Source organism: Geotrypetes seraphini, chromosome 8 (assembly GCF_902459505.1).
Source record: "Geotrypetes seraphini chromosome 8, aGeoSer1.1, whole genome shotgun sequence".
NCBI lineage: Eukaryota > Metazoa > Chordata > Amphibia > Gymnophiona > Dermophiidae > Geotrypetes > Geotrypetes seraphini.
Window position 1 is genome coordinate 33,352,495 of NC_047091.1, and position 15,556 is coordinate 33,368,050.

At 43.2% G+C, this 15,556-nt stretch overlaps 1 protein-coding gene across 2 annotated transcripts in view; it reads right to left on the reverse strand.

Moving 5' to 3' along the window:
- IL22RA1 (interleukin 22 receptor subunit alpha 1) overlaps positions 1-15,556 on the reverse strand; it is a 48,749-nt gene that overhangs the window by 27,798 nt on the left and 5,395 nt on the right. The window lies entirely within an intron of this gene.

Sequence of the window (15,556 nt, forward strand, 5' to 3'; positions counted from 1 at the left end):
AATCTTGGATCTCTTGGACTATATGAGGACTTGAGATAGATTAAGAGAGAATTATTTCCCTGATTTTTTGGTTTTGCCTGATTGGTTATAAGTTATGCTGTCTTAATCTAACTTTCTGTACAAGTGTTGTATACATGGAAATTATTTTGAAAAATTAATAAAATATTTATAATAATAAAAAAAAATGTGGCATAACGAACTCCACCAAAAATTATAACTCAACCTATCCCAGATTTTCCAATTTTTCGTAATTTGTTGTATGGCAACCCCTGTCATAATAAGCAAAAGTTTATTATTATTAGAAGAAATTTGGCTCTTAGCTCTCATTGACGTACCAAATAATACAGTATCCAGCTTTTTTTTTTTTAAATGCAACCAGCAATGAAAGGGAATGCAAAGTACATAACCAACCAAATATCACCCAATAAAGAGTGTAGACCCTTGACGACCTGGGACATATATTTCTTTATTCCAGAGGAAAGAGACCCGACACTGTCAGTGTTTCTGCTCTTAGCCTGCCTCAGGGGTCTTTTGGGCAATCATATAGGGCTCCTTTTACGAAGCTGCGCTAGTGGTTTTAGCGTGTGCTTATCGCTCGCTACATTGCCGCACGCGCTACAAGCTAACGCTTCCATAGAGCTGGCACTAGTATTTTCCGTGTAGTGCGGGGGTTAGCGCACACTAAAAACGCTAGCGTACTTTAATAACAGAAGCCCATAATTACTCTTTTTCTTTCGTCCCAATCTTTGATTGAACTATTTATTTATTTTTTGTTTAAATCTTTATTGATTTTCAAACTTTGAGAGTGCAATACAATTGGTATATCATAAAATACTGCATAGAACGCACTAATAACTATACAATTACACATCTCCCTCGTTATTCGCAGGGGATAGGGGCAGAGCCAAACTGCGAATAGGGAAATACCACGAATATCTGGCTCTGACCCACCCTCGCCTCCGTCCCGCCTTCCCCCGGCATCCCGGCCTTACCTGGTGGTCTAGCGGGCTTTTGGAGCAGGCGCAATCTTCCTACGCTCCTGCCCCGTGCAGATCGCTAATAGGAAATGGCTGCTGTGAGTTCCCGTAGTCTCTCGAGACAACGACGGGAACTCCCCACAGCCATTTCCTACTGGCGTTCTACACAGGGCAGGAGTTTAGGAAGATTGCTCCTGCCCCGAAAGCCCGCTAGACCTCCAGGTAAGGCTGGGATGCCGGGGGGAAAGCAAAAATATGGGTTTGTTTATTTCCCCCCTCCCCCCAAAAAAATCACGATTATGTGAAATTGCAAGTGTGGAAACCGCGAATGGGGAGGGGGAAGTGTATTACATTCTTACTCCCATCCTCATCTTAATTATTAATACAATAAAACATATGATGTGATTTCAATATTATAATTAAATAATTTAACTCCTCAAAGTACATTTCCCTCCCCCCCACCCTCTCACCCTCCCTGGATGTGTAAAGAAATCTAATGAAAAAGAAAGAAACATGATTCTTACTGAAATGCAAGAAAAGTAGTCAATGGACTCCATACATCATTAAAGGATATGGCGTTACTCGAGAGGGTTCAGAGGAGAGCGACACGTTTGATAAAAGGGATGGAAAACCTCTCATACGCTGAGAGATTGGAGACTTAGAGGAGATATGATAGAGACTTATAAGATCATGAGGGGCATAGAGAGAGTAGAGAGGGACAGATTCTTCAAACTTTCGAAAAATAAAAGAACAAGAGGACACTCGGAAAAGTTGAAAGGGGACAGGTTCAAAACGAACACTAGGAAGTTCTTCTTTACCCAACGTGTGGTGGTCACCTGGAATGCGCTTCCAGAGAGCGTAATAGGGCAGAGTATGATACTGGGGTTTAAGAAAGGATTGGACAATTTCCTGCTGGAAAAGGGGATAGAGGGGTATAGATAGAGGATTACTGCACAGGTCCTGGACATGTTGGGTCGCCACGTGAGCAGACTGCTGGGCATGATGGACCTCAGGTCTGACCCAGCGGAGGCATTGCTTATGTTCTTATGGTCCCCAAATGTTCCGCCATCATTCTTTCATACTTATACATGGTACACACATTTACCCACCAAAAAGTGTAATTAATCCTGTCATGGTTCTTCCAATTCTTCCTGTCATGATCAGGAAAAAGTAACGTACCACAAATTTGTCCCCAAATTGACTTCCAGAAACTAAGAATCAATGGACAAAAATATAACTATTTAAAAACTTTTTAGAGTTTCACGAGAGCTGATCTTCTCCTTCTCCTTCTTCTCTTGATAAATTCAAGACTAATCTGAAAACCTTCTTATTTCAAGACGCATTCTATTGCTCATGAATCTCCCATTTCCAACTCACCCAACCGCTTTTATGAAGTGACCTCACTCCCTTCTGTTCCTCCCCTCCCCCTCATATTCAAAACTTTTTTTCCTCTCATTTCTTTTACCCTTTTTTCACCACTAATAATGTAACTTTCCCCCTCCCTCCCTCCATCCCTCGTTAACCCCACTTCCATGTCTGTCATTGCCAATGTCTTTAATTGTTCACTTCCCCTTTTGCTCTTTTATTTAGTTTTACAATCTACAAGCATAATTTTGCTTTTATTTTATCTTTTATTGTAAACCGGCTAGATACCCGTTGATTGTCGGTATATTAAAAATCAATAAACTTGAAACTTCAAACTTTCCATGAAACTCTAAAAATTCTAAAAAATAGTTCAATCAAAGATTGGGACAAAAGAAAGAGAGTAACTATGGGCTCCTTTAACGAAGCCACGTTAGCGGCTTATTGCACGCATATTTTTAGCGTGCGCTAACCTCTGCGCTAGCCAAAAAACTACCGCCTGCTCAAGAGGAGGTGGTAGTGACTAGCGCGGCTGGCAAATTAGCGTGCGCTATTACGTGCAGTATACCGCTAACGCGGCTTTGTAAAAGCCTTGTTATATCACTGAAATACCTGCTGTACCTCTGACATATTTCCGGTTATACCTCTTTCGGCTCACTAATGTAATTGAAATTTGTTACCAATGTACTTGACAAAATTTTCTGTAACATCGCTTTATATGTGCAGTATCTTCCTCTGTACACCGCTCTGAACTGCTTGTGGTACTGCGGTATACCAAAATTAAAGTTAAGTTAACATAGGGAAATGCAAGGTCATGCATGTAGGGAAAAAGAACCCGATGTTCACTTACAAAATGGGGGGATCACCGCTAGAGGTAAGTAAACTGGAAAGAGACCTGGGAGTGATGGTGGGCACAACACTGAAGGTGTCGGCGCAGTGCGCCACAGCCTCAAGGAAAGCAAACAAAATGTTGGGTATCATTAAGAAGGGTATCACAACCAGGACGAAGGAAGTCATCCTGCCACTGTATCGTGCAATGGTGCGCCCGCATCTGGAGTACTGCGTCCAGTACTGGTTGCCGCACCTCAAGAAGGACATGGCAGTACTTGAGGGAGTCCAGAGAAGAGCAACTAAGCTAGTAAAGGATATGGAAAACCTCTCATATCCTGACAGACTGAAAAAGTTGGGGCTGTTCTCCCTGGAGAAGCGGAGACTTGGAGGAGACATGATAGAAACCTTCAAGATCCTGAAGGGCATAGGAAAAGTAGACAGGGACAGATTTTTCAAATTATGGGGAGCCACAAGTACAAGGGGGCACTCGGAGAAACTGAAAGGGGACAGGTTTAGAACAAACGCTAGGAAGTTCTTTTTTACCCAGAGGGTGGTGGATACATGGAACGCGCTTCCGCAGGCTGTGATAGGCCAGAACACGTTACAGGGCTTCAAAGAAGGTTTGGATAGGTTCCTAGAGGATAAAGGGATTGAGGGGTACAGATAGGAGTAATAATAATAATAATAATAATTTTATTTTTTATATACCGCCATACCCGTCGAGTTCTAGGCGGTTTACATCAATTAGAAAAGGATCTACGTTTTCAAGCAGATTTACAAACAAAAAAATAAAACAATTAAGAATAAGTAAAACCGAAATTGACGGAGGATGGAGGGAGGTTGTTGAAGAAGGGGGAGGGAGGGCAGTAAAGGAGGTTGAGCAGGGGGGGAGAGGAGAAATGAGAGCTGAAGGGGCCGCTAGGGGTCTTGTTTGCAGAACAGGTAAGTTTTGAGAGATTTTCTGAAGTCTAAGTAGGAGGGGGCCTCGAGTATCATTTGGGCCAGCCATGTGTTGATCTTGGCTGCTTGGTAGGCGAAGGTTTTGTCAATGAATCTTTTATAGTGACAGAGTTTTAGCGAGGGGAAGGCGAACAATTGAGGTCTACGGGATTTCTTGTTTAAATGATAGAGGTTAAAGTGGGGGTTGATGTAGCTTGGAGTAGCACCATTAACCGATTTGTAGCAGAAGCATGCAAATTTGAAAAGGACTCTTGAATCGAATGGCAGCCAGTGTAGTTGGTGGTAGAAGGGGGTGACATGTTCCCATTTCTTTAGGCCGAAGATGATGCGCATGGCGGTGTTTTGGATTATTTTTAATCTCTTGGAGGTTTTCTTCGTGGCGTTTAGGTCGATGATGTTGCAGTAGTCAAGAGTGCTGAGGATGGAAGATTGAACCAGTAGGCGGAATGCGGAATGCGGAGTCCAAGTCAGACCCCACTTGGAATACTGCGTCCAACATTGGTCTCCCTACCTAAAGAAGGATATAAAACTGCTGGAGAGGGTGCAGAGACGAGCAACAAAACTGGTGACGGGTATGGAGAAACTGGAATACGAGGATAGACTTATAACACTAGGATTGTTCTCCCTTGAGAAAAGGAGACTGCGTGGGGATATGATCGAGACCTTCAAAATACTGAAAGGAATCGACAAAATAGAGCAGAGAAGATTATTTACATTGTCAAATTTGACACGGACTAGAGGACATGTAATGAAGCTAAGGGGGGACAGGTTCAAGACTAATGTCAGGAGGTTCTGCTTCACTCAGAGAGTGGTTGACGCCTGGAATGCCCTCCCAGAGGAGATTATTGCGGAATCGACCGTCCTAGGCTTCAAGAGCAAACTAGATGCATATCTCCTTAAGAGAGGCATATAAGGATATGGTAGACTATAAATTACGCCAGGTGTACACCTGGCAGGGCCTCCGCGTGTGCGGATCGCCGGACTTGATGGACCGAAGGTCTGATCCGGAGATGGCAGCTCTTATGTTCTTATGTTCTTATGTCATCGAAGTATTTTTTTATTGTGCGTAGTTTCCAAAGTACGGAGAAGCTTTTCTTGACCAAGTGTTCAGTGTGGTATTCTAAGGATAAATTTTTGTCCAGAGTGACTCCCAGAATTTTTAGGGTGGGTTTAAGAGGGAAAGTAGTTCCTTTCAGTTGAATAGTGGTGTTTTTGATTTTGTCATTGGGGGTGACTAGGAAAAATTTTGTTATGTTGGGATTGAGTTTCAGTCTGAACGAGAGCATCCAGAGTTCAATCTGGTTAAGAATATTTGTGATGTGGTTAAGTAGTTCTTGTGTGAAATTGGTTAGAGGGATGGCAATTGTGATATCATCTGCATATATAAAGAATTTGAGTTTGAGGTTGTGCAGGAGGTTAGCTAGGGAGGCCAGGTAGATATTAAACAGGGTGGGTGACAGGGGGGAGCCCTGAGGGACCCCACAGGTGTTGTCCCAGCTGTATGAGAACGCATTGTTTTTGAAAACCTTGTAGGATCTATTTCTTAGGAACCCCTGGAACCAGTTAAAGACCTGATCAGAAATGCCGATGTGTGCCAGACATTCTAGGGGAATGGTGTGATCGACCAGGTCAAAGGCACTACTCAGGTCCAGTTGTATTATCAGGGCACTTGAGCCTTGGCTGAGGAGCGTGTGGAGGTGATCAAGAAGGGAGGCTATGGTGGTTTCGGTGCTGTGATTTGCGCGGAAACCTGATTGACTGTCACTTAGGATGTTGAATTTTTCTAGATATGCTGCAAGTTCCGCCTTTACCAACCCTTCTGTTATTTTGGTAAATAAGGGAATGCTTGCGATCGGTCTGTAGTTGGATGGGGAATCTGGTGGTTCATTCACATTTTTTATGATTGGGGTAATCATGATATGACCTTGCTCCGACGGGAAGTTTCCTGTGGATAGAAGGGAGGTAACCCATGTCATCATGTTTGCTTTAAAGTGGAGCGGGGCAGCTTTCATAATGTTCGGAGGGCAAGTGTCCAATTTGCAGAAGGTGTGTGAGTATTTGTTGTAATAGGTATTAAAGGTGTGCCAGTCGATTGTTTTAAATTGTTTCCAACTAAGGTCTGTTCTGGTTCCTGGGTCAGGGTTCGATAAATCCGGGTCCTGGAGAATTGGGAACTGCTCGAGGGGATTGGGTATGGTGGGTAGTATGGACCTTAGCTTTTGAATTTTGGTGTTAAAGTAGTCTGCAAGTGAGTTTGCAGTTAGTGTTGATTCTTCGTGTGTGTTTGTGAAGGTCTCGACGTTGTAGAGGTCATTGACCAGTTTGAAGAGGTTACTACTGTTGGTTTTAGTGTTGCCGATTTTGTGGGAGTAAAAATTTTTCCTTTTTTCGTTAGTGAGGTTTTTGTAGTTTTTTAGTTTTTGTCTCCAGGTCAATCTGTGTTCTAGGGTTCCTGATTTTTGCCATAGTCTTTCTGCTTTTCTGAGGTCCTTCTTAACAGTCAGCAGTTCTGAATCGAACCAGCCCTCTTTGATTGTGGATCTAATTCTGCGGGTTTTGAAAGGGGCTATCTCATTTAGTGTATTGGTACTATCTTTGATCCAGTTGCTCATGAGTTGTTCTGTTTCTTCAGTTGGATTAGTGTTGATATCGAAGTGGGACCAAAATTCCGTAGGGTCGATTTTACCTCTGGTGGTGTGGGTTTTGGTGATTCTAGTTTTACTATTTTTGGGGGGTTTGTGTTGGCAACCTATGGTGAAGCTGCATAGACGGTGGTCGGACCATAAAGAGTCTGACCAGTTGCCTTGTTTCCAGTAGAAGGTGGGGTTGATCTGTTCCTTGGTGGAGAGAGTCACCAGGTCTAGTTGATGACCTCTTTGATGGGTTTTGATAGGGGGGTGTTTGTCGAAGCCTAGTTGAGAGAGCAGTGACCAGAAATCCGAGATTTCTGATTGGTCAGTTTGCTCGAGATGGATGTTAATGTCCCCGCATAGCAGGTTGTAAGGACTAGTTAAAGAGTTGGTTAGTAGCGTTTCTGCGAAGTCCTCTTTGGACGAGGTCCATTTTTTTGGAGGGATGTAGAATAGGGTGATGGTTAGTGCGGAGGGCAGTGGTTTTGATGTTAGAGAGATGGTTAGAATTTCTGCATTGGGTGAAGATATTGTGTTGAGAGTGGTGCAATTTAGTTGGTCCTGGAAGATTATTGCCAGGCCTCCTCCTCTTCCCCAAGTTCTGGCTAGTGAGAGGATCTTGAATCCTGGGGGCAGACAATCTTTAATGATGATGTCTTTGTCCGATAACAACCAGGTTTCAGCAAGAAGGACGAAGTCGGGGTTCGTTTCGATCAGCCAATCTTTGATCAGAGTCGATTTGTTCCTCATTGATCTGATGTTTAGGTAAAAACCGCGTAAGATCTGCTGGTTGGGGTAGTTGATTGGGGAGAAGTGGGTGTATGTCAGTTTTTTTAGAGTTTGTGGTTTTCTTGAGTGGGGCTTAGTTGGTTTGTGTGGGTGAGGGGGGATAGTGGGCAGATTGGTGTGAGGGTGGTCTTGTGAGTAAGGGGGAGTGCGGGTAGGGATTTTGGGTTTTGCTGATCGGTATGTTGTGACATGGATGGGGATGGGAGAAGCATTAGAGTTGTCTGCAATGCAGATCCTAGTGGTGAGCAGGTAGAGTAGGCAAAGTGCTGTGCATCGGTTTGTGCTTGGCCAGGCCATTGTGAAGGGCTCGTTCTGTCGCGATGGCTATGGTTTGGTCGAGAGCAGTGTAGTAGAGATCGGTACAGTACAGTGCAATACAGTAAAATATAATACAGTAAAGTACAGTTAAACGGTGCAATGTAATATCTAACAGAATGGTCCAGAACAGTTTAGAAGAGAATCAAAACCATGCAATATTGCGGAATACCAACCTACACCGTATTTGGGCCGGCTGAGGAGTTTAGTTCAGTTGTTCTTAACCTAAGTATACTGAATATGAGGAGATGTAGGCCGTTGTTAAGTGGTTGAACTGGGCTGAATGCTGTGTCGTGTTACAGTTATAGTATGCAACGGGCTAGAAAGGGAATACAGAATCAAACAGTAACTCAGCAGTAATACTTAGCCGATTGGGTTATCAAGTCTGGCTCCGTGGAGCTTTGAGTCTGGCGAGGCCGTCCTGTTGTAGTTGACCTTTGAGAAGGAGCTCGTTTGTGGGTAGAACCAGCTGTGGCTCGGTCTGGTTGCGGTGTATGAGCTTGTGGTGTTGATCTGTGGTCGGCTCTGGGTTTTCAGTGGACTGGGCTTCAGTTGGATCTGGGTGTTGGAGTCATGGGCCGCCTGTTGGGTAGAGGTAGGTTATAGGGATAGTCAGGGACTACTGCTCAGGCAATAGGCCTGATGGGCCGCCGCGGGAGCGGACCGCTGGGCAAGATGGACCTCTGGTCTGCCTCAGCGGAGGCAACTTCTTATGTTCTTATGTTCTTAAGTTAAAAGGAGCCCTATATGGTTGTCCAAAAGACCCCTGAGGCAGGTTAAGAGCAGAAACATTGACAGTCGGGTCTCTTTCCTATAGAAAAAAATGCAACATTTCCAGCCCATAACTTGACACTTCTTTGATAGTTTTCCAATTGCTAATATTTCAGCCCATTAGATAGATCAAGGGCTCCTTTTATCAAGCCGTGCTAGTGGGGTTAGCGCATCGGACATTTCATTACGCGCTAACCCCCGCGTCTGGCTAAAAAAATAACGTCTGCTCCATGCAGGCGTTAGCGGCTAGCGCGGCAGGCGGTTTAACGCTCAGTTTTACGCGCGTTAAACCCCCTACCGCAGCTTGGTAAAAGGACTCCCAAATATATTTGAAAAATCTATTTCGATTTCATTCCCTGTCAAACAGTTAGGGCTTAGGGCTCCTTTTACTAAGGCGTGCTAGCGTTTTTAGTGTGCGCTGCATTGCCGCTAGCGCAGTTTTGTAAAAGTAGCCCTTAGTCTTCGTTGCCTGTTGAACTTAGGACAATTCCTTTCTGTCTGCTATTTCAAAAGCAACTGAAAGCTTATTTGTTGTTGGTTTTTTTTAAATTCTCTTTTAAATCTTTGTTTTTGTAATCTTTTCCTTTTGACTCTTATTGCAATGCACTTTATAAAGGAATCACTTAGAAAGAATTAAGAAGACTACAAATAATGCAAAACACAGCAATCAAACTTTTAACCAAATCAAAAAAAATACAACCACGTAACACATAAAAAGAAAAAAAAAAAGTATCTGTTATGCAGAAACTTATCTGTGTAGAAGCACTTAAAATTGCCACTTTTAAATAAGTGCTAGCTCTTTCCCAGCTCTGCCTACGGACTGTCCTGGCACTTTTTGGAAAGCACTGCAGTGGTCGGAGGAAATATTCAGCCACTGAATATTGACCTCACCAAGATGTATCCAGAACATTGTATGCCATTGTGACTACATTAGCACTAATGAGTTACGTAGCCAAGTCAGCTGTGAGCGTAGGTCAGACTGAGGGAAGGGAGTGATGCCTTGTAGAGAAGGATATCAGACTGTTCATATTCCTTCATTTGTAGTTGCCAGATGATGTGGTAAAAGGAGTTAGCTTAGCAGGGTTTAAAAAAAAAGGGTTGCATAATTTCCTAAAACAATCCATTGCTTATTCCTAGGATAAGCACCATAAAATCTGTTTTACTCTTTAGAATCTTGTCAAGTACTTGTGACCTGGGTTGGCCACTGTTGGAAACAGGATACTGACTTGATGGACCTTCGGTCTGTCCCAGTGTGGCAATACTTATGTTCTTATCTGGTTGTTGAGCGTATAATAAAGTTGTGGCCTTGGATTGCCAGTTCCTCCTGCAATGGAGCACGAAGTGTAATTCCCATGTTAGTGATGTGAAAATCTCAGTATTGAGACTGGCATTCTTCTTTGTCCCCGTTGTTTGCACAAGACATGAGTCCAAACAATTACTGATCTGATATCATATGAGAGGTTTACAAGAGGTCCAACCCAGCTCAAAGTCCTCCTCTTTCCAAGTGCGTTGAAAAACATTTCATAACTGTGTCCATGGCGATAAACAGTTTTCACACAGCTCTAAGACCTAGGTCACGGAATACGTTCCTTTTTGTTGTCAAGTTGTTCTATGGCAGGCAAGCCCCAAAATCAAATATTTGTGACTAATTGAATGTGTTGAAAGTGCAACAATGGTCTATCCAACAATCCAACTGAGACTCTTCTCCAAGGACACTATTCCTTCTGTGACCTTGAGCTGGCCATGTAAACTACTATTGTTTATCATTTCTATAGTGCTGAAAGACGTACGGCGGCTGAGAAAGCAAATGGAATGTTGGAAATTATTAGGAAAGGAATAGAAAACAAAGATGAAAATGTTATAATGCCCTTGTATCGCTCTATGGTACGGCAGCACTTCGAATACTGTGTGCAGTTCTGGTCACCGTATCTGAAGAAAGATATAGCGGAATTAGAAAAGGTACAGAGAAGGGTGATGAAAATGATATAAGGGATGGGACGATGTCCCTAAGAGAAGAGGCTAAAGTGACTAGGTCTCTTCAGCTTGGAGAAGAGACGGCTCGGGGGTGATATGATAGAGGTCTATAAAATACCGAGTGACGTGGAAAGGGTAGATGTGAATCATTTGTTCATTCTCCAAAAATACTAGGACTAGGGGGCATTTGATGAAACTACTTAGCAGTAGGTTTAAAACAAATCGGAAAAACTATTTCTTCACAGCATGTGTAATTAAACTCTGGAATTTGTTACCAGAGAATGTGGTAAAATCAGTTAGCTTAGCGGGGTTTAAAAAAGGTTTGGTGAATTTCCCAAACTCCATAGACCATTATTTAGATGGCTTAGGGAAATCTGCTGCTTATTCCTAGGATAAGCAGCATAAAATTTGTTTTACTACTTGGGATCTAGCTAGGCACTTGGGACCTGGTTTGGCAACTGTTGGAAACAGGATACTGGGCTTGATGGACCTTTGGTCTGTCCAAGTATGGCAATTCTTATGGACAGACAGAAAGGAAATATAGGGGCTGGGAAGGTTCTTGCAGCGAGAATGAAAGGATGGACATGGGTATCTTACGGTGAGTGAGAGTTAGAAGCTGAAAGCAGCCTCCAAAAAGTAGGCTTTTAGCTTGGATTTGAATTCTGCTAGAGATGGAGCATGTTTTAACTGCCAACAAATGTAATTATACCAACCGAGGAGACACCCTCAGCCACAAAATTAATATTGCAGCCATGTTTTCTAATAACGGCAGTCTATGCTGTAGCTTTAATGAAATCCCTGAATATAAAGAACTAGTATTTTAGCCTGTTACATTAACGGGTGCTAGAATATATGTCTGTGTGTCTATTTCTGTCTCTCTCACTCCCGCTGTCTGTCTCTCTCCCTGGCCCCCTTTGTCTGTCTGTCTTTCTGTGTCTCTCCTTGCCCCTGTGTCTTTCTTCTTTTCTTTCTATCTATCTGTCTCTCTCCCTGCCTCCTATGCAGCAGCATTTCTCTCCCACCACTTCCCTGTGCTGCAGTCACAGCTGCATTCCCTCCCCCTCCATTTCCCTCCCCCCACACCACTTCCCTGTGCAGCAGCAGCGTTTCCCTAACCCCCCTTTCCCTTCCCGCGCTCTGGCCGGCTCCCTTAGTCCCTTACCGTCCCCCCTCTTCTCTTCCCGCTGTCCCAACAAACCTTCTGATTCCAGCAGCGTCTGCAGCACTCTACACACTGCTGCTTTGGGGCCTTCTACTGCTCAGCAAATCAGGGCAGTAGAAGGCCCCGAAGCAGCGTGTGTAGAGTGCTGCAGACGCTGCTTGAATCGGAAGGTTTCAGGACCCGCAGCCCTTGCCGGACCCGAAGCGAGCTCTGGAGGTTTTTGGTTTTTGATGTGGGCACAGGCGGAGAAGGAGGAGAAGCCTGGGAGGCAGGAATTAAAGTCCGTTCCGGCCCCCGCTGACGTCGCCCTGGCCAGTTCACATCCTTCAGACGGCAAGAGCCGCCGCGGCCGATAGGCTGCGCGCCGCCGCACACATGCGCACTCCTACCTGCAGGTCCCTACAGTGCACGGAAAATGGGAGCACACAGGTGGGAGTGCGCATGCGCGCTTAGGGCTTTATTATATTAGATTATAGTGCAGTAATTAATATGAGAGTTATTTGATGGGTTGGGTAATAACCCCACCCCACCCCCCCACCCACAATTTTTTTTTGTTTAATATACATTTTAATTTATAAATATTTCAAACAAATGAAACAATATAGTACAGAAAAACAAGTATTAGGAAGGAAAATTTTTCAACATAATTAGTAGGTAACTAAACCTTTTATTAAGATGCACTAACCGATTTAGCACGCTAAGGCCTCCTTTTACGAAGACGCGGTAGCAGTTTAACGCGTGTAATAGCAGACGCTAAACCGCCGGCCGCGCTAGCCGCTACCGCCTCCTCTTGAGCAGGCGGTAGTTTTCCAGCTAGCACAGGGGTAGCGCGGGATTAAAAGTCACGTGCGTTAAAGCCGCTACCGCAGCTTCGTAAAAGGAGCCTTAAATGCTAAGGCGCCCATAGAATATAATGGATGCCTTAGTATTTAGCACTTGCTAATCTTTAGCATGCACTAAATTGGTTAGCGCACCTTAAAAGGACCTCTAAGGCCCCTTTTACAAAGCCACAGTAGCAATTCCTCCACAGTACATGCACCGAAGCCCATAGGACCTGGGGCATGGGTGCATTTTCCACGGAGGAATTGCTACTGTGGCTTTGTAAAAAGAGCCGTAAAATAGGGAAATAACCTTCCACAAACTTCTAATGCCAGTTCAATAAAACAATTACTGACATAATATAAAATCCACCTTTTACATTTGCTGTTCCTTATTAAATAATGCTTCTTATCTATTTAAAGAAAGCTTCTGCAAATAGGGATGTTTTCAAAAGTTTCTTAAAGTACTGAATGTAAAATGCATGAAAGAAAACTGGAAAATGAGCTCTATTCTTAAAAAGGAAAGGGACACACTCATACTGGACTAACTCATTCATGCAGACAGAGAGGGTACACTGGTGCAGTCGTTCCTCACTCCACAGGGCTGAGATTCAACTGAAAGCAATTTGGAATAAATGAATCCTTGTTAACTCAAAATTGTTTTCTAGGTTCTAAACCAGTGGTCTCAAAGTCAAACCCTTTGCAGGGCCACATTTTGGATATGTAGGTACTTGGAGGGCCGCAAAAAAAATAGTTAATGTCTTATTAGAGAAATTACAATTTTGCATGAGGTAAAACTCTTTATAGTTTAGAAATCTTTCCTTTTGGCTAAGTCTTAATAATAATAATAAAATTTATAGCTAAAGAGACATATGATCAAGAAACTGTTTTATTTTACTTTTGTGATTATGATAAACATACCGAGGGCCTCAAAATAGTACCTGCTGGGCCGCAAGTTTGAGACCACTGATCTAAACTAAACTAAACTAAACCTTAAGTTTGTAAACCACATCATCTCCACAATCGTAGAGCTCGGCACGGTTTACAGGAAATGGTATAGCGAAGGAACTCCAATGAGGGTTACAGGACAGTATAGAGAAAGTTTAGAGGGACTTAGTATAACAAAGAGGAGGAAATATTACATTTTTGAGAATAGCCAAGATTTCAGATGTTTTCGAAAAAGTTGGAGGGCGCCCAGATTCCGAAGTGGGGTAGAAAGGTTATTCCAGAGCTCTGTGATTCTGAAGGAGAGGGATGTCCCTAGTTTTCCTGCATGGGATATGCCTTTTAATGAGGGAAAGGATAGTTTGAATTTTGGGGTGGATCTGGTGATGTTAGGATTCGAGGAATTCCAAGATAGTGGGATAAGGGGAGGAAGGATGCCGTGTAGTATCTTGAAAGTTAGGCAAGCGCATTTAAAGTGGACCCTAGAGACTACTGGAAGCCAGTGAAGTTTGGACAGGAGTGGAGAGACATGGTCAAATGTACTTTTTGCGAAGATTAGTTTAGAATGATTCAGGGCATATGAAATACCTTTGTAGATGCTGTTGCAATTGTCCAATTATGTAATTATAAATACATGATAAAGAGTCTGTAGTGAATCAAAATTCAGAATGTAACTGACGGAGGGCAAAAAAAATATCCCAATTTCAAAACTGTTGAAAAATATTCTGAAAAAGTTAAGTGAGAGTCAATTATGATGCATAAATAAGAAAAAGAATTTACCAGTAAAAATTGCTAGGGAAATGGCAGACTGATGGTCCATCTGGTCCAGTATCCTGCTATCAGCAGAGGCCAACTGTGGAATCCCAAAGAGTGGCAAGATTCCAGAATCTCAAGAAGTGGCAAGATTCTGGAATCCCAAAGAGTGGCAAGATTCCGGAATCTCAAGAAGTGGCAAGATTCCGGAATCTCAAGAAGTGGCAAGATTCCAGAATCCCAAGAAGTGGCAAGATTCCGGAATCCCAAGAAGTGGCAAGATTCCGGAATCTCAAGAAGTGGCAAGATGCCAGAATCCCAAAGAGTGGCAAGATTCCGGAATCCCAAGAAGTGGCAAGATTCCGGAATCTCAAGAAGTGGCAAGATTCCGGAATCTCAAGAAGTGGCAAGATTCCAGAATCCCAAAGAGTGGCAAGATTCCAGAATCCCAAAGAGTGGCAAGATTCCAGAATCTCAAGAAGTGGCAAGATTCCAGAATCCCAAAGAGTGGCAAGATTCTGAAATCTCAAGAAGTGGCAAGATTCTGGAATCTCAAGAAGTGGCAAGATTCCAGAATCCCAAAGAGTGGCAAGATTCCAGAATCCCAAAGAGTGGCAAGATTCCAGAATCCCAAAGAGTGGCAAGATTCCAGAATCTCAAGAAGTGGCAAGATTCCAGAATCCCAAAGAGTAGCAAGATACCAAAGTTTACAAAGGCTTATAGGGCAATTCTATAAATTGATGCCTAAAAGAAGGGCTCAATTGTGTGCATGATTAGTGTCACTAATTAGCATTTACATGCCTAAGTGCTAGGCATAAGTGAAAGAGTATGGGCAGGTTATGGGCGAGTCTCCAAAACAGGCACATACTGAGGTGCCAACAGCTATGACTACCTAACTTTACATGTGCCAAAACCAACTTGTGCTAGTATTCTTCAATGGTGCCAAGATGCCATTATAGAATCGATGCTAACCACGTGACATTGGGGCACCAAGTCCTGGTGCCACACATATAGATTTGCCACCTTAGATTGTAGGAAAAGATGTGATTTACCTCACAAAATGCTGTTTCAATCAGTTATTTAACCCACTAAAATTTATCTTCTTTGCCCATTTCCAACAGCTTTAAAAATCGTATCTATCCGTCATGCATCCCATTGACTTTTCTATAATTATAACACTGGAATTTTTAAGAATCTAACCCCCCTCTTTTATGAAGCCACGTTAGACTTTTTTTTATTGCCAGCCATGGTGGTAACAGCTCCAATGCT